At 44.1% G+C, this 21,734-nt stretch overlaps 1 long non-coding RNA gene across 2 annotated transcripts in view; it reads right to left on the bottom strand.

Annotated features, from left to right (window-relative positions):
* The window catches only part of LOC107130691 (uncharacterized), a 315,763-nt gene that overhangs the window by 277,385 nt on the left and 16,644 nt on the right, over nt 1-21,734 (bottom strand). Inside the window, exon 2 of one of the 2 annotated variants that reach the window (XR_006700254.3) lies at nt 4,436-4,534. The exons of the other annotated variant lie outside the window; for it this stretch is intronic. This is a non-coding gene — a long non-coding RNA (uncharacterized lncRNA). The remainder of the gene's footprint in view (nt 1-4,435; nt 4,535-21,734) is intronic. 2 annotated transcript variants of the gene reach the window in all.

Below are 21,734 nucleotides of genomic sequence, written 5' to 3'. Positions count from 1 at the left end.
GGATTTTGGAGGAAAACTTGTCTCTCCCATACTCTATACATATTTTGCTAAAATGCTAACTTTTTTCTTTGCAGTCATCCTGAAAACACTACTTTATAACATTTACATAGTTTTCAGCCATCTAGTTGTATAAAAGCTTATATCATCATTTTCCTATTGCTGGGCATTTATAATATTCACTTTTTCACGTTATAAATAATGCCTTAAAGAAGAAACACACTCATCTCTGTGCGCGTCTCTGTTAATCTCCTTATGGGAATCTCTTAAAAGGCTTTTTTGAGAGTCCATGACCAGGTCTGTGATACAAGAACCACATTAGCCTGAAGAACTGCTGTTCCAGTTCTCTCTTTGAGAGAAGTGAAACTTTCATAGTCTTAGTGCATTCTGACCATCTTTCCAAGCCATTCTGCTTTGGCCAGTTCCTCTAGGCCCTCAGCTGGATATCAGAGGCAGGGTACTAGGGAGATAATTTTTTTTATAGCCAGATGTGATATTAGCAAAAGCATGCCATTACTGGATGTTTTCAGAGGTTTGACCTGAGGGTTTGCCTTGAAATTGTGTCCCAGGCATCTCCAGGTTATATGTATGTACAATTTTTACTCATTAACTCTATTTGCACACCTATTTACAACTTGCAAGGTACTTAACCACACAGGATCTCATTGGCTGTATCCAACAGTGATTTTTTCTAAAACACAAATCTGATACTACCAGTTTTATGGCTTAAACCATTTGAAATATCCACACACCTGCGGATTAAAGTCCAAATTCATAAACATAATTCATAAGTCTCCATGACTGCCATACCAATTAGCTTATTACTGCAAACAAACAAACACCCCCACCACTCCCACCCCACACACAAAAGCTTCATGGATTAAAATAATAGCCTTTTATTTAGCTCATAATACCATAAATCAGCAATTCGGGCTGGGTTCAGCTGGGCAGTTCTTATGCTAAACTCAGTTGGGCTCACTCCTGCATCCATGGTCAATTGCAAGTCAGCCAGACAACTCTATTTCCGAAAATAGCTGTTGTAGGCTGGGATGACCAAGAAACCGAGGCAAGTGTCTCTTACCATCCAGCAGACTACCTTGGACTTATAAAAATGTCAGTGTCGGGTTGAAAGAGTAGCAAGAATCTCCCATGTGAAAGCATTTTTCTTTTCTTTCTTTCTTTCTTTTTTTTTTTATACAGAGTCTTACTCTGTCACCCAGGCTGGAGTGCAGTAGTGCTCACTGCAACCTCCACCTCCTGGATTCAAGCGATTCTCCTGCCTCAGTCTCCAGAGTAGCTGGGAATACAGGCACACACCACATGCCCAGCTAATTTTTTATTTTTAATAGAGATGGGGTATCACCATGTTGGCCAGGATGGTCTCAATCTCTTGACCTCATGATCCACCTGCCTCGGCCTCCCAAAGTGCTGGGATTACAGGCATGAGCCACTGCACCCGGCTTTCTTTTTTTTTTTTTTTTTTGAGACAGAGTCTCACTTTGTTGCCCAGGCTGGAGTGTAATGGTGCCATCTTGGCTCACTGCAATCTCCACCTCCCAGGTTCAAGTGATTCTCCTGCCTCAGCTTCCCAAGTAGCTGGGACTACAGAAGCACACCACCATGCCTGTCTAATTTTTGTATTTTCAGTAGAAATGGGGTTTTACCATGTTGGCCATGTTGGTCTTGAACCCCTGACCTCAGGTGATCCGCCTGCCTCAGCCTCCCAAACTGCTGGGATTACAGGCATGAGCCACCTCACCCAGTCTGCAAGCATTTTTCAAGTGTCTTCTTGCATTATGTTTGCTAATTTCTCAATGGCCAGAGCAGGTCCTATAGCCAACTCAGATTGAAGGGATGAAATGAGAAAGCAGACTTTCCCTGATGATGAAAGGGAAAAAACAATTGTGGCTATTTTTGCCATCTACAATGACTTCTTTCTCAAGTCCCATCTCCTTGTGTCTCCACCTCAATACTCTGCTCCAACTAAACAGAACTGCTTACAGTGCCCCTACCCTATCTTGTTCTTTCAGGCCTCCAGCCTTTTGCCCATGCTAATGCCTTGCCTACTAGGTTTCTATCACTATTCAGCTCCAAGTAAGTCCCATCCTAGATATCCCTTCCTCCAGGAAGCCTTGCTTCTCTCACCTCTAGCAGGGCTGATATTCCTCTTCTGTGCTCTTATCCTTCCCCTTATAGCCCATACCATGCTCTGTTACAAATGTCTGCTTTCTTGTCCATTTTTCCAAAAAGACTATAAGGTTCTTGAGAGCAATACTTGTTTCCTATTGCATACTTTGTACCTAGTGCCATACAATAGGAGCAAATAGCTATTTGTTGGTGACTGCTTATGAGGGAGTGAAAGAAACAGAGGTAAGAAAACCTTTTGCAAATTGATAGGCATCATATATATCATAGTAATGGAAACTCAGAGTAAGAAGGAACTTTTTTTTTTTTTTTGAGACGGAGTCTCGCTCTGTCGTCCAGACTGGAGTGCAGTGGCACGATCTCAGCTCACTGCAAGCTCCGCCTCCCGGCTTCATTCCATTCTCCTGCCTCAGCCTCCCAAGTAGCCGGGACTACAGGAACCGCCACCACATCTGGCTAATCTTTTGTATTTTTAGTAGAGACAGGGTTTCACCGTGTTAGCCAGGATGGTTTCGATCTCCTGACCTCGTGATCCACCCGCCTTGGCCTCCCAAAGTGCTGGGATTACAGGCGTGAGCCACTGCGCCCGGCCAAGGAGGAACTTTTTATCTTATCCATGCACAATTCCTTGGAAGAACATGGTTAAAAATTTCCTCTCAGTCCATTGGTCACAGCTATAGATACGGAAAACAATGCATGCCCTCATAGAGCTCATTCTATCTCCAAACTCTTTTTAGGCTTAATACTCTCTTTCTTCACTGAACCCAAACCTTCCCAGTAACTTACACCTATTGTCCAAGGCCTGCTGTCTGGAGCCTCGAGGTTAAAGTGCAATCCTTTTTCTTCTCACATCAGGCCTTCTCACACCTAATCTAACGCCTGTCCCTCTTAGCGTGTGTCTTCACAGCCCTCACCGACCCGGTGGCCTTCTTATGGCCACACCAAATGTGTCTTGGTTTCTCTTGGAAATAAGATCGGGAGCTGGACAGGATATTCCCTTGGGCTTGAGAGATGAGCTTCTCAGTAAACTAGCAGTCAAGACTGCAATGGCACCAGCAAAGGTTACTGCCGAGAATTGTAGCTCCCGCTGAAATGGAACTCACCCACGAATCACACCATTAATATAACTTTTCTAAAAAGGTTAAACTCTACACAGGTATTGATATGAGGAAAATTCCACCTGAGTCTTTTTACCTGTTCTTATCATTTGTATCCAGTCAAGGCCCTCAAAACGCTCAACACTGCTAGATTTCAAATATCCCTAGCAAAAAACAGCAAGAGATACTGAGGTGTATTTCATCATGAATGGACCATACACTTTGGAATGAACCAAAACTGCACTGCAGAGCTAGTTCCAAAATGTACTAAGTATGTGCATTAGGAAGGGAGTTAACCTCTTTAGGGCAGGCAGTTCCTCATCAGCCTCCAGAGTTACTATTAGGACTAAACGTGTCTAACTCGAGCTGACACTTAAATTTCAAGCTTGTCTGTGTCAAGCTAGGTACTTATACATATGCTATGCATTTTAACATGCACCTACCTTTATGAAGAAAATTCCATTAATATGTGTATTTTATATTATATAAGAGAACATGGAGGCTCTGAATTTTGAAGTTATTTGCCCAACATCACAGAACTAGCAGGTAGCAACACTGGGCCAAGTCTCTTGCACCTGGTGAACCCTCTAGAAAAGTTGGTACTTACATTCCTACCTTGAAAAGCAGAGACACAAGTGATTCCTAAGTCACCCATGTTACTAAATGATGACTAATGTGAGCTGCCATGGTTCTGTGGCCTCAGGGTTTACACGGTCACTGTGATCTGCAGTAAAGGCCTGGCAAGAATACTAGGCTCAGTACAACGCTGCCAATCTCTTGGGGATTAGCAGTGGTGCCCAATTTTGCTGCTATATTAGCTCACTTTCCCAGAGATACATTAGAAGGCAGGAAAAGGAAAGAAAGAAAGAAAGAAAGAAAGAAAGAAAGAAAGAAAGAGAGAGAGAGAGAGAGAGAGAGAGAGAGAGAGAGAGAGAGAGAGAGAGAGAGAGAGAGAAAGAAAGAAAGAAAGAAAGAAAGAAAGAAAGAAAGAAAGAAAGAAAGAAAGAAAGAAAGAAAGAAAGAAAGAAAGAAAGAAAGAAAGAAAGGAAACCTACCCCAATGTGTTATTTTGCTAACAGCCTTAACTTTGCAATAAATAAAGACTGCAAATGGGAAGAAAATGCATAAAATGAAAATAAGCTGAGTGAATCATGGCACGTGGTTTGTACAGTATATAAATATTCATGTTAAATTACCTTTTCTTCCAACTCCATGGTTCTCCTCTGTGCACTTAGGGCTGAGTGGTTTCGGTAGGCCTTAGTTACCTACACAAATGTGGTGACTTTCGTGAGAGCCTGAGGAGTAAATAACGACTATTAGCACAAGCCTGAATAATATCTAATCCCACTGAAAGCCCTGGATGCTCAAGCACCCCTCTCCATTTGGCAAGGGAACAGTAATCCATCTCTTGGTCTTTCCTAGTCAACGGAAACTGAGCTGAGGGAAAAAAGAGAGGGGAAAATCCTTAATCTTAGCAACAGCGAGATCTGGTATTTTAGCTGTGGAGCTTAAAGGAAAAAAAAACAAAAAAAACAAAAAGCCTTGTTGAAAAGTTCAACTCTAGGTAACCAGGTTCTGAAAGCCTCTTTTGTATGAGTAGAGAGGTGGGTTGTGTGAGCAAAGAGGAACGAGGGTCACGCCGGGGTTGCTTGCCTGCCTGGCAGCAACATCGTTCCCTTCCTGTTGAGGAGGAACAGGGCAGGGTTGCTAAGGACCGTCACAGCTCACAGCTCGACTGCATGGGAAGGCCCAGAGACAGGAGCCTGCCCGAGGCTCAGCTGGCCCCAGGGGCCAACATTCCTTCCCTGATTCTGCTCTGGCCTCCCAGCGACCTTAGGTTAAACTGCAGTCAAGTCCATTGCTGGTAACGTTTATCACCCCTCTGTGCAGCCCTCAGCCGCTTCCCACCCAAGGCAACATTCTAAATGTGAGTTATTGGAATTTCCTTACATCAGCACAGAGAGATGTGCTGGCGTCTTACTCCCCAAGTGATCCCAGTTTATCTCTACCTAGGAAAAGGAACATCAGCATATGCGGGGTGTGGTGTGCATGTGATTGTATGTTCTATCTGTGGTGAAGCAATTTTCTGCATGTAAAAAGGATCCTATATAAATTGTCTTATATATAACAGCAAGATGACTAAGTGTTAAGCCTGGCTTTCTCTTATACCTCTTCAAATTTGTTAAAATGCCATTTTCTTCAAATAAGAATATATAGTTCATAAAGCTAAAAGTTTCCGAGTATAGCTTTGGGTGTTTATTTCAGCTAATCCAATAAGCATTTCTTAAAGACATACTATGAGGCAGGTTTTGCACCTGGAGCTAATACCAACATGACTAGTGTGGAGGGAAGAAAAACACAGACTCTTCAGGCGGACCAGGTTCGAATCCTGGCTGTGCTACCTGCACCTTTGAGACCTTAGGTAAAAAGCTTCTTCTTTTTGAGACAAGGTCTTGCTCTGTCGCTCAGCCTGGAGTACAGTGGTGCAATCTCAGCTCATTGCAATCTCTGCCTCCCAGGCTCAAGTGATTCTCCAACCTCAGCCTCACAAGTAGCTGGGACTACAGGCGTGCACCACCATGCCCAGCTAATTTTTCTATTTTTGTAAAGATGGGGTTTCACTATGTTGCCCAGGCTAAACGCTAAAACTTTGGATGCCTCAGCTTCTGTATCCTTAAAGTGGAGGTAACAATACGGATGTGAGGATTCAATGAGATGGCATGTATAGAAAGCAGAGCGATACAGTGACTGGCACCGGGAAGCTCTATACATGTGTCTGCTCAGATGCTGCCTGCAGAGAGCGCTCAGCCTAACTGGGAGCCTGTGGGCAGATCCCAGCATCACAGTGTGATGAGCTCTTTAATTGAGATATGAACACAACTCTACAGAATGATAGACAAAGGAGAAATGAGAGGGAAGATTTGACGGCAACAGACAGGTGGGAAGGCAGCTTTTCAGATAGAGGATCAGCAGGAGCCGTGCATGGAGTGAGGAACCTAGAGGACATTTTCAGAGATGTGCGTAGCCATGGCACTTGAGTGTAGAAGAACTGGGAACTGTCTATTTTCTGTCGGTGTTGATTTAATAAGTCAGAGAATCCTGTGAACTACCCCTGGCTCCCTATTATGGGTGCATTAATGGATGCTTTTAAAATAAAGTAAAATAAAATAAAAGGGGTTTCAAGAGGAAGAGCCATTTATTGAGCATCCACTAGCCTTTTGCATATGTAATTTTCTTTTTCTTATCTCACCGTAACAAACAAGGAAACTGAAGATCAAAGAGATGACGCAGCTCATCCAAGTTCATATTAATAAGAGGTGGGACTGGGTGGCAACCCTATCTGGACTAATGGGACCAAAGGCTGTGCTTGTCTCCTTTGCCATGCTGCCTCCCACTGAAGCCTTTCAACTCAATATGTTCCCCGCCCTGTCTTCTCTAGCCATTTTCTTCCACGTCCCTTGCCTAGAGGACCACGGGGTTATCTATCTGAAGCATCTCTCTTCCTCCCATTCTTTCTGCTCTCTTGACCCCCCTTTTTATTCCCCATGGCAGTCCAGACAGCCTCCCAGCCCAGAAAATATATACAGGCAGTAGGAAGGCAAGCTACCTTCTTCATGCAAAAAGACCCACGTGTTTCATGTCATTTTTAATCTGTAGAATATTTTTGTGAAGTAAGGCTGACAATTTACAGAAATCCAGGTAATATGACTTGCTCGTGGTCACGCGGAAAGTAAAGAGCAGAAACATAACCATGTGGAAAGTCTGTTAATTACCAAGGTCAGGAGTGGACCTGTTTCTAAAATATCAGCCCCCATGGTGCTAACAGCTCATGTCTACACCCCACACATAACTGCATCTTGGCACTTTGAGGCCCCATTTCCTGTCCCTCCAATAACCCAAAGAACCCTTACTCTTTTGAGAACACTTACATTGGTGAATAGTAGCTTAAAAGACATTTTCTTCATAGCAGCATGTTCACATGCTAACAGGAAAGACAAGAAAAGATGGTACAGGTGAAAGACGTGGAAAAGAGTGGAAGAAATAGTTGAGCATTTCTCAGGAGAGGAGAAACAAACTTCATTTTCTTTCTTTCTTCATGTTTTGAGACAGAGTCTCACTCTGTTGCCCAGGCTGGAGTGCAATGGCCCAATGACAACTCGCTGTAGCCTCGGCCTCCCAAGGCTCAGGTGTTCCTCCCGCCTCAGCCCCTGAGTAGCTGGGACTTCATGTGCACGCCACCATACCCAGCTAATTTTTCTAATTTTTGTGGGGTTTTTTGTAGACAGGGTTTCATCTTATTGCCCAGGTTGTTTCAAACTCCTGAGCTCAAACAATCCACCCACCTTAGCCTCCCAAAGTGCCTGGTTACAGGCATGAGCCACCACACCCAGCGACAAACGTAATTTTATTTGGATACCAAAAGAAGCACAAACTTTTCATTACCTGGGCTTGTGTGGGGGCCACATGTGTGGCCCTCTGTTGTTCCATTTAAGTCCTGCTTCATGTCCTTAACCCTAAAGTATTGGCAACTCACATATCCAGCAAACAGCAACGCTAATAGTCACAGCTAACTTTCATGAAATACTTGGTGACAGGAAATGTGCTAAGCCCTTAATGTCATTACATTATTTAATCAGCTCAGCAAGGCTGTGAGTTGGTTTGTGCTGGATGTCTTCCATTTGCCCTCCACAGCCATTTCCACCCTTTTCCATTTGTCTCACTCTACCCTAGGAGGCTGCTCTGTGCAGACTGTATCACCTGCTCCCATGCCCTCTGGCTTCTTGTTGGGTTTGGCCAGCAGGGAGCTTCAGGAGAGCAGGATTTTGGAGACAGAAAGTAAAATAAGGTCATATTTCTTCTCTGTAAGGTCATTTCTGATAAAAGCCATGGCTGTTCTCAAAGAGGGCTTTTCTAAGTACCTCTTCTCTTCTCTGGGTTCCTATAATTTCTATCTCCCCTCTTAGATATTGGCTTAGAGAAAGTCACAGATCTGCTGCTCTAACCCTGGGTATCTCACTATCTTTCGTGGTTTTCTAAACCACTTCCACACATTTATAATTTGTTACTATTTCCTATTGGGATCCTGATATATAGGTACTATTATTATACCCATTTTACAGGCAAGTCAGAGAAATAAAGTAACTTGTGTGAGGCCTCACAACTAGTTAGCAGCAAAGCTGGATTTCAAAGCCAGATTCGTCAAAATCCAGAGCTCAAGTTCTTAGCTGCTTCACTGAGCAGCAAAAAACAGTTCTGAACAAGGCAGACAAGCTGGGATGCCTGGGAGCTGCATCCTTGAGGGACTCCTCATGGAAAAGTGCAGTGGGCAAAACTAAACAGTGTGGGTGGTTTGCTGCCACTGTCCATGCCCACCTGTCAACCTCTTGATAAGGCAGATGGAAGGAGGAGAGGAAAGACGGACATCTTCATTGAGCCTACTGTCCTCTCATCCTGGAGTCAGCCTATATTGTTGGGACAGAACATCTGCTGGTACCAAGAGGCTGTGAGGAGCTGTCAGATCTCACCCACATTCAAATCCTGTTTGGAAATGCGTTCCGAGGCCCCAGAGGCTTTTCTCTAATTGCCCTGGCTGAGCCTAGAGGTGGTGCCATTGAGACAAAGCCTTACTTAAAACAACCAAACATGCCAAGGGCAGACAGTGGTTGACTTTATTTCAAAAGAAAAATCCAAGATACTTAAGTTCCCCAAATATCTATCTTTTTTCACAAGACACCAAGAGAATCCACAGCAGGAAATAAATAACAATGTGGCTTGCATCTGAGCTAGACTGACCTCTGCATACTGGCTTTTGACTTCCACTTTGGGAAGCTGAATGATCTTTATTTAATGCGGGGACACTGAGGCTTCTTCCACAGTGAGAAATTTATCATCTCAGGCTTTAGATTAAGTGAAAGAGAATATTTTAGCTAAAATAGCTACATACATTTCCATAAATGATTTTCCTGTAAAATAGGAAGAGGTCTACTTCTTCTGCTTAAAGCCAAACAGATTTTAGGCAAGGCCTTTCAACAGTGCCTTCTTCCAAACAGTTCTGTTACCTCTTGTCTCTTTCTTAGAGTCCCCTGCACTAGAAAGTAAGGTCCTTGTAGGTGGATCATGTGTCTCTTTCATCTCCACATCCCTGGCCCAGCACACAGCACTCAATATATATTGCAGGATGAACAGACACATGGATGTCCCCAGAGGACCCTGGGAGAGCTGCCGTCAGAGAGTGCATTATGCAATTATATGTCGACTCAAAGACAGACTCCATATTTCATTTAATCTTAAAAACCCCATATTTGAAACATCGTAACTGCTCAAAATATGTGTTGGAGGAAATTGGAAACAGAGGATGTAGCAAAAAATAATAATAATAAAAAATAAATAAAGCTTCATTAACTATTGCCCTCCTGTCTTCCTGTATTGCTTGGAGACTTTGGCAGCAATTTGGGTTGGTATTACAGGATAACACCCACCATATGCTTCAGTTATTCCAAGAAGAGCTGCATTCCACAAGGGAGTTGTCCCATGGAGAAGACAATGGAGAAGGGGCTGTTAAGCAAGATGCTGGTTGAACTGATCACAGGCCCAGCAACTTCTTCCATCTCCAAAGTCAGCTTTTGGTTAACTTTACAATGGCAGCTCAAGTGTCCTTTCCTCTAGGAACTTTCTTTGACCCTCCAAGAGAGGCCAAGTTCTCCTTCCTTCCAAGCACTTTACTCCAATTGTAATTACATATTAATTAGTGTGACTCTTTGGCGAATGCCTGACTCTCCCGAAAGTTCCATTTATCAGTTCCATTAATCTGCTGTGTTCATTATTCCATTCCTAGGACCAAGTATGACATCATAGAGTCCGGTGTTCTGTAAATCAGTGTTGAATGAATAAATCAGTGATGAATGAATGAATAAATTTTCAGTCTCTGCTAAATCATACTAAGTCACACCCTTGTTCTTGGTCCACTGTTCTTCCCCTAATACCAGCCATTTTAAATGGATGGTGTGTGTGTGTGTGTGTGTGTGTGTGTGTGTGTGTGTATTGTTGTTGTTTTTTTTTTCCATGAAGCAATCATTCTCATTCCACCCCCACATCTGTTTCCATGGGCACTATACCTACAGGTTGACCTATCCCACACCCTGGCCACCCCATAAAATTAAACCATAAACACTAAACTGACAATTTTTAAATGTACTCTTTGTAGAAAACCTCTTTTAATAATCTACATCCAAAAAATGATGGTATATCCATACACTGGGATATTAATGATTTTTTTAAATGAGCTAGCAAGCCAGGAAGGCATGAAGGAGCCTTAAATGCATAGTGTTAAGTGAAAGAAGCCAGTGTGAAAAGCCTACATGCTAAGTAATTGCAATTATATAATACTCTAGAAAAGGCAAAACTGGCTGCTCCTAGAGGCCCAGCCTCTGTGGCTCCATTGTGGCTCCGTTACCTGCAGGTACTGGGAGATCCACAGCTAAGATGCCTGGACCCCCTGGAAGCCTAGAAATGGAACCATTGACATTTATGGACACAGAATTGTCTCTGGAGGAGTGGCAATGCCTGGACACTGCACAGCGGAATTTATATGGAAATGTGATGTTAGTGGACTACAGAAACCCAATCTTCCTGTGTATTGCTGTCTCTAAGCCATACCTGATCACCTGTCTGGAGCCAAAAAAAAAAAAAAAGAGCCTTGGAATATGAAGGGACATGAGATGGTAGCCAAAGCCCCACTGGATGGGAGCAAAAGTGAATACAACAGACGACACAGATGAGAAGTCCAAAGGTCAAGGAGAAAGTCAGTCCTTAAAATGTGATTTGGGAAGCTGTGTTCTAAAGAAAATAATGTCTAGGAAGCCTGAGTTTTTTTATATTGCTTTCTCATAGGGCATCTTCTGTCTTATGCTTTTAAATTCTCTAAGAATTCTACTTTCCCTTTGGTGATCTTCTTTCAAGTTTACAGTGAGAGCCAAAAGTCTTCTCCATGGCATATTAGAGACTGCACAATCTAACTGCTTTTCCGTTGTTTTGGGGAACACACAAATATCTGCATACTTTTGAGAACTCTAGGTTGAACTATTTTTTACATTCTCTTTTTGCATCATGTCTGAAATGTGTGAGTAGTGATTTCTGTTCCATTGTTTATTTTTTTTTTGTATATTTTTTTAACTTTCCATCCTGTTTGCATTACTCTAGTCTTTAAATATAGTTTGAAATTATAAAGTTAAAAAACAAATAAATAAAAAGCAAAACTATGGAGACAGGAAGAAATCAGTGGTTGCCAGGAGCTGATAGAGAAGGAGGAAGGGGTGAATAGGCCAAGCGCACGACATTTTTAGGGCAGTAAAACTATTCTGTATGATACTATGATGATGGATACATAGCTTTATGTGTTTGTCAAAACTCAGAGAATGTACATCAAGAGTGAATACTAATGTAAACTATAAACCCTTGAGTTTTTTTGTTTTTTGTTTGTTTTGTTTTGTTTTTAAGATGGAGTCTCACTCAGACTGGAGGGTAGTGGCCAAAAATCTCGGCTCACTGCAACCTCTGCCTCCCAGGTTCAAGGATGCCGGGCTGGGTGCGGTGGCTCACGCCTGTAATCCCAGCACTTTGGGAGGCCGAGGCAGGTGGATCACCTGAGGCCAGAAGTTCAAGACTAGCAAGGCCAACATGGCAAAACCCCATCTTTACTAAAAATACAAAAATTAGCTGGATGTGGTAGCACATGCCTCTAGTCCCAGCTACTTGGGAAGCTGAGGAACAAGAATCACTTGAATCCATCCTTGCTCCCAGAGCTCCCAAGATGGTGGCGGCTGCTCCCAACATGGTTGCAAGCCTCTTGTTCTCTGACCTGCGGTTCTTGGCCTCAGGGATTCCAAGGAATGGAACCCTGGGCTATGTGGCGAGTGTTATAGCTCTATTAGAAGCCATGGGTCACGAAAGAGAACCACGGAATCCAGCGACTAGTGTTCAGCTCGATCAGGACCAACCCGGGCACTTAGCCATGCAGGAACAATGGCAAGCCTTTAGCCCGATTGGGAGCTGCAATGAGCACCTCACTGGATCAGGAGCACAGCAGACACCCTGCTGGACCCAGAGGGGTGGAAGTCAGCAGCGGGTCTGCAATGGTGGCAAAGAGCAGTGGTGGACAGCGAGCGAAAGCTCAGCTTGAGTGGTAACAAACACAGATCAGAAGAGTGTACAGTTTCAAGATTTAAGAGAGTGAAAACAGAGCTCCCATACAAAGGGAGGGGACCCAAAGAGGGTAGCCACTGCTGGCTCTCATGCCTGGGTTTATATCCGATCATTGTCCCGCCCCCTGTGCTCTCAGGCGATAGATGATTGGCTATTTGTTTACCTCCCGTTTTTGCCTAATTAGCATTTTAGTGAGCTCTCTGTACTACCTGATTGGTCAGGTGTGAGCTAAGTTGCAAGCCCCATGTTTAAAGGTGGATGTGGTCACCTTCCCAGCGAGGCTTAGGGATTCTTAGTTGGCCTAGGAAATCCAGCTAGTCCTGTCTCTCAGAGGGATGCCGGGCTGGGCGTGGTGGCTCACGCCTGTAATCCCAACACTTTGGGAGGCCGAGGTGGGTAGATCATCTGAGGCCAGAAGTTCAAGACTAGCAAAGACCAACATGGCAAAACCCCGTCTTTACTAAAAATGCAAAAATTAGCTGGATGTGGTAGCGCATGCCTGTAGTCCCAGCTACTTGGGAGGGTGAGGCACAAGATTCACTTGAACCTGGAGACAGAGGTTGCAGTGAACTGAGGTAGTGCCACTGCACTCCAGCCTGGGTGACAGAGCAAGACTCCATCTCTGAAAAAAAAAAAAAACAGGGATGCCAGTATGCCAGCTGAAGTAGGAGTGCTGTCCTAATCCATCCACTTACTTTTGCACCCACAGACACATCTCAGATTCCACTTTCCTCTTCCCAGGTCCCCAAGACACCACTGAGGACCAGTAGGAATGTAAGCCCCAGTTGTGTAGGGAGGAGGAAGCCAGAATTCTGAATTGGGAATAGGTGAAGTCAGATTGCCTTAATCTTCCAAAGTCACAGACAAGACCCCTCAGCCATCCTGCTGATAAATACACCCTCATTGTCATCAAAGAACCCAAGAAGAACTCACTAACCGCTTGAAGGCAAACCACAGCCTGTTAACTAACAGTGGTGGCCCCACAATTACTGGCAAGTGTTTGCTGGGCAGAAGAGTGCCAGTGAAATGCTGCAGGGCACCAAGGCAGAGAAGAGCCGGCTCCACCAATTAAGGGTGTGCTTCTGAGCAGTCGCTGTGTCTAGGAGAGTTTCTGAAATAAGCCCAGGCACGCCAGCACAGGCCCCTGGGAAGAGACAGCAAGCAGCCTCTCTCTGGCAGCAGGGAGCCAAGGGGCACAGCATCGCCATGGCTACCTCTCAGAGCCTGCCTCAAAGCCTTTCAGGAATCTCTGCTATTTATGGAATTGGATCACATTCCCCAAGGCCAGCATTCCTTCACTCTCAGGCACTCTCCCTTTACTTTCCTTCGCCCCAGTTAAATTAAGGCAAAGGTGGGCCCTGACACTGTCCGTGCTGGGGAACCTCAGTGAGATGCAGCAGAGGCCCTGTGGCCGAGGCCGTCCCAGACATTTCTGCTTGCCACAAATCCCACATATCCACAGAGCACAAGGTGGAACATCCTTCGCATGCTCTTAAACTTCTAACAGGATTGGAGGAAGAAACAGACCCTCCCTGATGTGACTGATGTGCCAGTTCAGGCCTTGATGGATGTGCCAATTAATGCCAATTAATGCCTTTTTCCATTCTGTCTTCCCAGCACAGTTTCAGGAAAGGGAGAATGAGACAGTAACGCAATCAGTATTGTATATTTGCCACAAAGAACACCCAGCTAGGTTTCCTATTGGGGCCAGCATCAGATGCTAGTCTGATTTAATTATGTTTCCAAAATAATTAAATAAATAAAATGTATAGCTTTGTTTAATAAGGTAATGTTTTGGAAAATGATAGAAATTGAATTTAAACTGCTTAAATTCTTATTAAAACCAGCTTCTTTCAACCAACTAACAAAACAAAAACCTCCAGAAATACAGTCCGTGAAGTTTCCTGTTCAAATAGTCCCTAACTCCATCTGTTGGTCTTGTCTGGCCAGTATGTCTTTGTTATTCCAGGGGCATCACCTCATTTTTAGGATGGTGGCTCCAAAACTGTTCCTTCTACAACCCCATCCAAACGTGTAGTTACAGTGGAAACTGGCGATAATAGTATCCCGATTACTTAGCCTCAGGACAGGCGTCAGACCATGTCAGGCTAGTCAGTGTGCTTCCCAGCACCTAAGTGGGAAGCTGAGAAAGGGATTTCTAGAGCTAAGGGCAGCTGTGGTTACTACCCTGGGGAGAGGGGTGTATCTAAAGGAATGAAGAGGACTTGCAGAGAAAAGCAATGACAAGATAAGGAGATCCCTGTAGACATTCAAGTCATTGATTTGAGGCTTATGTGGTGGATTGGTAGAATAATGGTCCCCAAGAAATTAGGTCTCCTTGTAGATGCCACCTTGCATAGTCCCCTCCCACATTGATTCTGGGCTTGACCATGTGGCTTGCTTGGGCTAGTGGGACATCAGCAAATAGGATGCAAGTAGAGGCTGGAAAAGAAAGCACTTAGACATTGAAACGTACCTTTTCTCTTGCTGCTGTTCAAATCTCTTCACCATGCGAAGCAGCCCGGGCTAGCCTGCTGGCATCAGGTGGCCCAGCCAATATCCAGCACGAACTGCCAGACGTCAGTGGACCATGGCCAGTAAGAGCATCATAGACCATTCAGCCTCAGTTAAACCACATGGAAGACACCAGGAGAGCCCAGAAGAAGAACCATCATTCCACCCGAAATGATGACCCACAGAGTTATGAGCAAATAAAATGGTGGCAGCTTATTCATCAAGTTTTGGAGTCATTTGTAACTCAACAATAGGAGACCTTTCTGCCATCATGTGAAGAAGGTGACTATAGGAGAAGAAACCCTGTAGAAAGAAGGCCCAGATATCCTAAGCACTCCAACCATCCCCACCATCTGGCTGAAGTCACAGATATAACACAAAGCCCAGTTGACACTGAAGGGAGCAGAGATAAGTCTCCCAGAGGAGTCCAGTCCAAGCTGCCAATCCACACTTTCATAAACAAATTGATGTTTGTTTAAACTTTAAATGTAAAAAGTCACCACATTTGGAATGGCTTGTTATGCAGGAAAAGCTAACTCAAATGACTTCCTTAAAGCCATTCATTCTTATCTTTTTCGTGAAGGCATTTATTTGCCCATGCTGCTGAATGAAGCAAGATCATTAAGGGCATTCCTCATATCCAGTCATTTCTCCCTTGACAACAACATCCTAATTTTGTGTAGGGAGGCAATTTACAGAAGTAAATACCCCTTGTATTTCTTTGGAGTTTGGAGTACAAGAAAAATGGACATTTTCCTTGCTGCTAGATATGTTTATATGACACAGTTGAAGCTACAAAGAGGTTATGAACAATTGATAAAATGGAACACACTCTTTTCACTTTCTACCTTCTTTACTAGAACACAGAAGTGATGCCTGGAGCCACAGCAGCTATTTTCAGAATGGAACTATAAAAGAATTTTTTTTTTTTTTTTTTTTGAGATGAAGTCTCTCTCTGTCACCCAGGCTGGACTGCAGTGGCGCAATCTTGGCTCAATGCAACCTCCACCTGCCAGGTTCAAGTGATTCTCCTGCCTCAGCCACTTGAGTAGCTGGGATTACAGGTGCGCACCACCACACCTGGCTAATTTTTGTATTTTTAGTAGAGACAGGGTTTCACCATGTTGGTCAGGCTGGTCTCGAACTCCTGACCTCGTGATCCACATGCCTCAGCCTCCCCAAGTGCTAGGATTACAGGCTTGAGCCACCGTACCCGGCCCAAAAAAGAAAATTTTTAAGGAATTACAGAGATGCCAGATCTGATATTGAGCTGCTAAAGCAATGCCCCTCAACAAAACAATGCAGTGACCATCTTACTCCAGAAATGTACAAGAACTACAGAAACTCGGTTACAAGACACCTCTTTAATGTGGGTTTCTGGCTGGACACATTGGCTTATGCCTGTAATACCAGCACTTTGGGAGACCAAGGCCAGAGGATTGCTTAAGTCCAGGAGTTTGAAACCAGCCTGGACAACATGGTGAAACCCTGTCTCTCCAAAAAAATACAAAAAGTTAGCTGGGCTTGGTGGCACATGCCTGTAGTCCCAGCTACTCTGGAAGCTGAGGGGAGGATCGCTTGAGCCCATGAAGCGGAGGCTGCAGTGAGCTGAGATCGCACCACTGCACTCCAGACCCTGTCTCATAAAGAAAGTGTGTGTGTTTGGGGAGTGCAGGGGAAGTCTTGCACACAGGCAAATACAATCTGAAAAGAAATGACTTGAGATAGATTTCTGTCCCTGTGACTAGAAGACTTGTGACTAATGATTTGGTCTTTGCATTGGTGAATTCTGTGATCACCCCTGCATGCTATACTGTAAAGTACACTAATCCCCCATTCTCTCCAGCCCAAGCACAGACACAAAGTTATTACCCTCTTTCTCTTTAAAATAAGTGAGATACATGGAGACTTTTTAAAATTATTTTACTAAAACTCAAGCAAGGCCAGGCACGGTGGCTCATACCTGTAATACCAGCACTTTGGGAGGCTGAGGTGGGCAGTCACAAGGTCAGGAGTTCGAGACCAGCCTGGCCAACATGGTGAAACCCCATCTCTACTAAAAATACAAAAAATTAGCCAGGCGTGGTGGCGTGCACCTATAAACCCAGCTACTTAGGAGGCTGAGGCAGGAGAATGGCTTGAACCCGGGAGGCAGAGGTTGCAGTGAGTCAAGATCGTGCCATTGCACTCCAGCCTGGGTGACAAGAGCGAAACTCTGTCTCAAAAATAAATAAATAATAATAATAAATAAAAAATCGGTTTCCTGAGTCCAGTTCAAATCTCTCAATACTCTTAGATACTGCAACTTCAGCCAAGTGTCAACATGAAGAGCACAGCTCTTCATAGCTTAGTAGCTGATTTGCTGAAATTATTGGCAGGCGTCACTCCCCAGTAGTTGGTATAGCCCTTTTTGGCTTGGATTGGAGGAACTGCCTACCTCTTGAGCGCCTCTATCCTCTTTACCTCCAGAGGTCTTGTGTCAGTCCACTTCTTTCCATTAAGTAAGAAAACAGCCTTTAACCATATCATAAATACACTCAGAGTTAATCACATTCAGAGACAATTATTCGTGGAGAGGACGCAATTCAGAAACATCCAACTATAAGATGGATATTTGACATGGTTTGCTATTTTTTTAGTTTATCATTTTGAATAAGGAATCCATACCCATGATTAAAAGATTCAAATACTATACAAGAGGATGTTATGCCAAGTTATTCTCTTTTCTACCTCTGAAACTTAAATCCCCACCCAGAGGCAACCACGCTTATCAGCTTTTTGGATAAACTTCTAGAAATAGACTATAGAGTATATAGAAGAATCAAGAGGAAAAAAGCATGAATATATATACAAATATATATAGTATATAGGATATATTTCTCTCACTGTTTTCCACAAAATGTGATTAATATATTATTATCTATGCTATCTGCACCAAGAATATGGAAAGCAATGGGACAGAGGGAGGCTGATTAATAAGAGACCTTAATAACCTGAAAAGTCCTACACTGAGGAAGCCTGAGTGTTCTAATGACATTATCTGCAAAATAAAAGGATCTTGTCCTGTGCCTCTGGCTACACACAAATGCCCCCTTGATTGTGGTTTCTGTGTCTCTGTGCGTGCATGCAAGTCATACACGCACATGTCTACCTTACTGCGAACACAAACTGGCCACACCCATCTTTGGGGATCAATGTGTTCTCCATCCCACTGGCCTGGTCATTCAAGAATCCTAGATGGGGTCGGGCGCAATGGCTCACACCTGTAATCTCAGCACTTTGGAAGGCTGAGGCGGGCAGATCACCTGAGGTCAGGAGTTTGAGACCAGACTGACCAACATGGAGAAACCCCATCTCTACCCAAAATACAAAATTAGCTGGGTGTGGTGGCACATGCCTGTATTCACAGCTACTGGGGAGGCTGAGGCAGGAGAATTGCTAGAACCTGGGAGGTGGAGCCGAGATCGCATCATTGCACTCAAGCCTGGGCAACAAGAGTGAAACTCTGTCTTAAAAAAAAAAAAAAAAAAAAAAAAATTCCTAGATGGGGCTTCTAGTCCCTAGGCCTCTGGAAGTCCCTTGCATTGGTGACTGGCTCCCCATTTGCTTCCCTTCTGCCTGAGTCTGTGCAGCAACATTTAATTTATGGGGGACTCACACTGGCCTTGGCTCAAGCCTTGAAGCCCAGTCTCCCTGGCTGCATACTTCCTCCTCCTACACTTCTGACACCCATTATCAAGCAGCCTATGGGACCATACACGAAATCCCCCCATATTTTACAAATGGGTGAAATGGTACCTAGGCATGGACTTGGCAGAGAACCAAAAAGAATATGGACGGCAATATATGCCGGAATGAGGACTCTTGCTTCAGCTTGGGTGGCCTGGGATTGGGTGACTAACGGTCACAGGATTGTATCCCGGTTCCTCCACATAGAAGATGTGTTTTCTTGGTTGGGTTTCTTATTTCTGCAGCCTCAGTTCTCAATATCTGTAAAGTGTGGATAATAATACATTATAGAACAATTAGGATTATAGAAAATAGATGCAAAACACCACATAGGATATTTTATTGGATAATAATAATTTTCCAAAATTTACACTGCATTTTTTATTTCTAAAATAGGCTCCCCCTCAGGTTCTGGCCTCTTCCTTATTTCTGTAAACATTATTAGCACCTATAGAGTATGCTTAGACATAGGTGATACAAAGATTATCAAGATATTATTGCCTTTGTCCCCTGGAGGTAGAAGTTGTGACAGAGGAGACAGAACAAGCCAGTTCCAGTGGCACAGTAAGTACTTCTTCTGTGCAGGTGTGAGGAGAAACTATGGAAATATAGAGTGCTTAACCATCTGCTATTAACAATATATGCAGCAGAGCCAGGTCCAGAGTGAGTGTGACTGTGGGACTAAGGTCAAGTGTGGGCTGAAATGGGAACCTCCATTTCCCAGCATATTTTCTCAATCATGCCCAGGCATCACACAGTTACTTGCTGCCTGGCTTCTCTCAGAAGTGACCCAGCTTTTCTCTGGGATTTTCCAAATACCATAGCCAGCGCCGTGACCCCTTCCATTTCTGAGCTTCCACGTGCACAGGAACGCAAGAGTTCCCCTCCTCTGCACCCAGGCACTTCCCTCCCCCTTTCACTCTTGGGCCCTCGCATGACCTCTAGATGAAGTCTCCAAGACATACACCGCTGAGGATAATTTGCCAAGCCAGCAATTCAGCAACAGGGCAGGGAATCTTTCCTGACTTCTGCAGTTAGGGGCTTACATGCCAGCATGAAATTTGTTTACCCTTATCTTAGCACACAAGAACAAATTATCCAGCCCTTGTTATCAATCCAGCAGCTCTGTGTCTGTGGGTAGATTTCTGTGTAAATCTCCAGCAAACTCTACTTAGGTGACTGTTCACTTTTGTTTGCTGCCTTTTCCTGGCTCTGGGCTCACAGAATTGTCCGTCTCACTAGAGGACACACTGGTTTTCATCTGTGGAGATGGTGGAAGAAAGGAGAGAGCAGCCAGAATCACTGCAGCCACAGAAACCCCACCACCCAGGTATGTGTCTCTCTCCCAGCTGACCTGCAACGGTTCCATCTGCCAAAATGGTCCAGTGAGCCAGGGAACCTCTGCCCTGGACAGCCTGGAAAACCAGAATGTATCACCTTTCGGGGCCTCTTGAGGACTTACCCCATTCAGGATGATTAGCACAAACAGATGATCCCAAGTAGGGTAAGAAACCTGTCCAAGTGAGTTTGAAATGGCATCAGTAGCCCCAATGCTAAATGATGGGGTTTAGCCAGGGAAAAGGGAAACCTTCCAGAAAACTAACAGATAATTTAACCACCAAAGTAAACATCATTGGCCTGGAGGCCTAGGTCTCAAAGACAACAAGGGTGGCTTAAGGATAATACTTTAAAAAAAAAAAAAATCATTAACAACAACAATAGTGATTGAGCCATTACTATGTGCCGGGCCCATAAGAGCAGTCTCAACTGGCTTCAACCCTCCAGGTCCATTACCTGAAAAGCTCATAATAGCCCAGAGAGGTGAGTGCTGATAAAACTAGGGACTGGGTCAGGCGTGGTGGCTCATACCTGTATTTCCAACACTTTGGGAAGCTGAGGCAGGCGGATCACTTGAGGTCAGGAGTTCAAGACCAACCTGGCCAACATGGTGAAACCCCCACTCTATTAAAAATACAAAAATTAGCCAGGCGTGGTGGTGCGTGTCTGTAATCCCATCTACTTGGGAGGCTGAGGCAGGAGAATTGTTTGAACCTGGGAGGTAGAGGTTGCAGTGAGCCAAGACTGTGCCACTGCATTCCAGCCTGGGCAACAGAGAAACTATGTCAAAACATAAATAAATACATACATAAATAAACTAGAGACTGAAGCACAGAGAGGTCAGGTGATATTGCCTGAGGTCACACACAAATAAGAGAAAGATCAAAATTAAAACAGGTTGTTCAACCTCAGAGTCGATGCCCTAAATTAGGGCTTCTTAAGCATTGACACACACAACAAAAATCACCTGGAGGCCTTCTTAAAATGCAGATTCTGTTTTTCATGAGTTGTTGGTAGGGCCTGATATCCTGCATTTTCTACATGCTTCCAGGTGAGGCTCATGCTACCAAATAGAGGGCCACACTTGGAGAAGCAACACCCAGTCCGACTCGGTGCTAGAAAATGGAATAGGAGGCCGGGCACAGCGGCTCACGCCTGTAATCCCAGCACTTTGGGAGGCCAAGGTGGGTGAATCAACTGAAGTCAGAAGTTCAAGACCAGCCTGGGCAACATGGTGAAACCCCATCTCTACTAAAAATACAAAAAATTAGCCAGGCATGGTGGCAGGTGCCTGTAGTCCCAGCTACACAGGAGGCTGAGGCAGGAGAATTGCTTGAACCTGGGAGGCAGAGGTTGCAATGAGCTGAGATTGTACTACTGGACTCCAGCCTGGGCATCAAACCAAGACTCCGTCTCACCAAAAAAAAAAAAAAAAAAAAAAGAAAAAGAAAGAAAGAAAGAAAAAGAAAAAAGAAAATGGAATAGGAGCACCTCTATCAATCCACCAACTGTTTGTTACCTGTCTACATTGAAAGAAGAAAAGAAACTGGGAATAAGCCTCTAGAAATCTTGTAACAATTTGGCAGTTATTTCGTGCCTGTTAAATCTAGAAAATAGTAACAACAAACAACTGAGGCTTTCTCTTAGTCCATTCCAGTTGCTCTAACGAAACATAAACTGGGTGGCTCATAAAAAACAGAAATTTGTTGGCTT

This window comes from Macaca fascicularis, chromosome 8, assembly GCF_037993035.2.
Source record: "Macaca fascicularis isolate 582-1 chromosome 8, T2T-MFA8v1.1".
NCBI lineage: Eukaryota > Metazoa > Chordata > Mammalia > Primates > Cercopithecidae > Macaca > Macaca fascicularis.
This window is presented reverse-complemented; position numbering and strand designations above follow the sequence as displayed.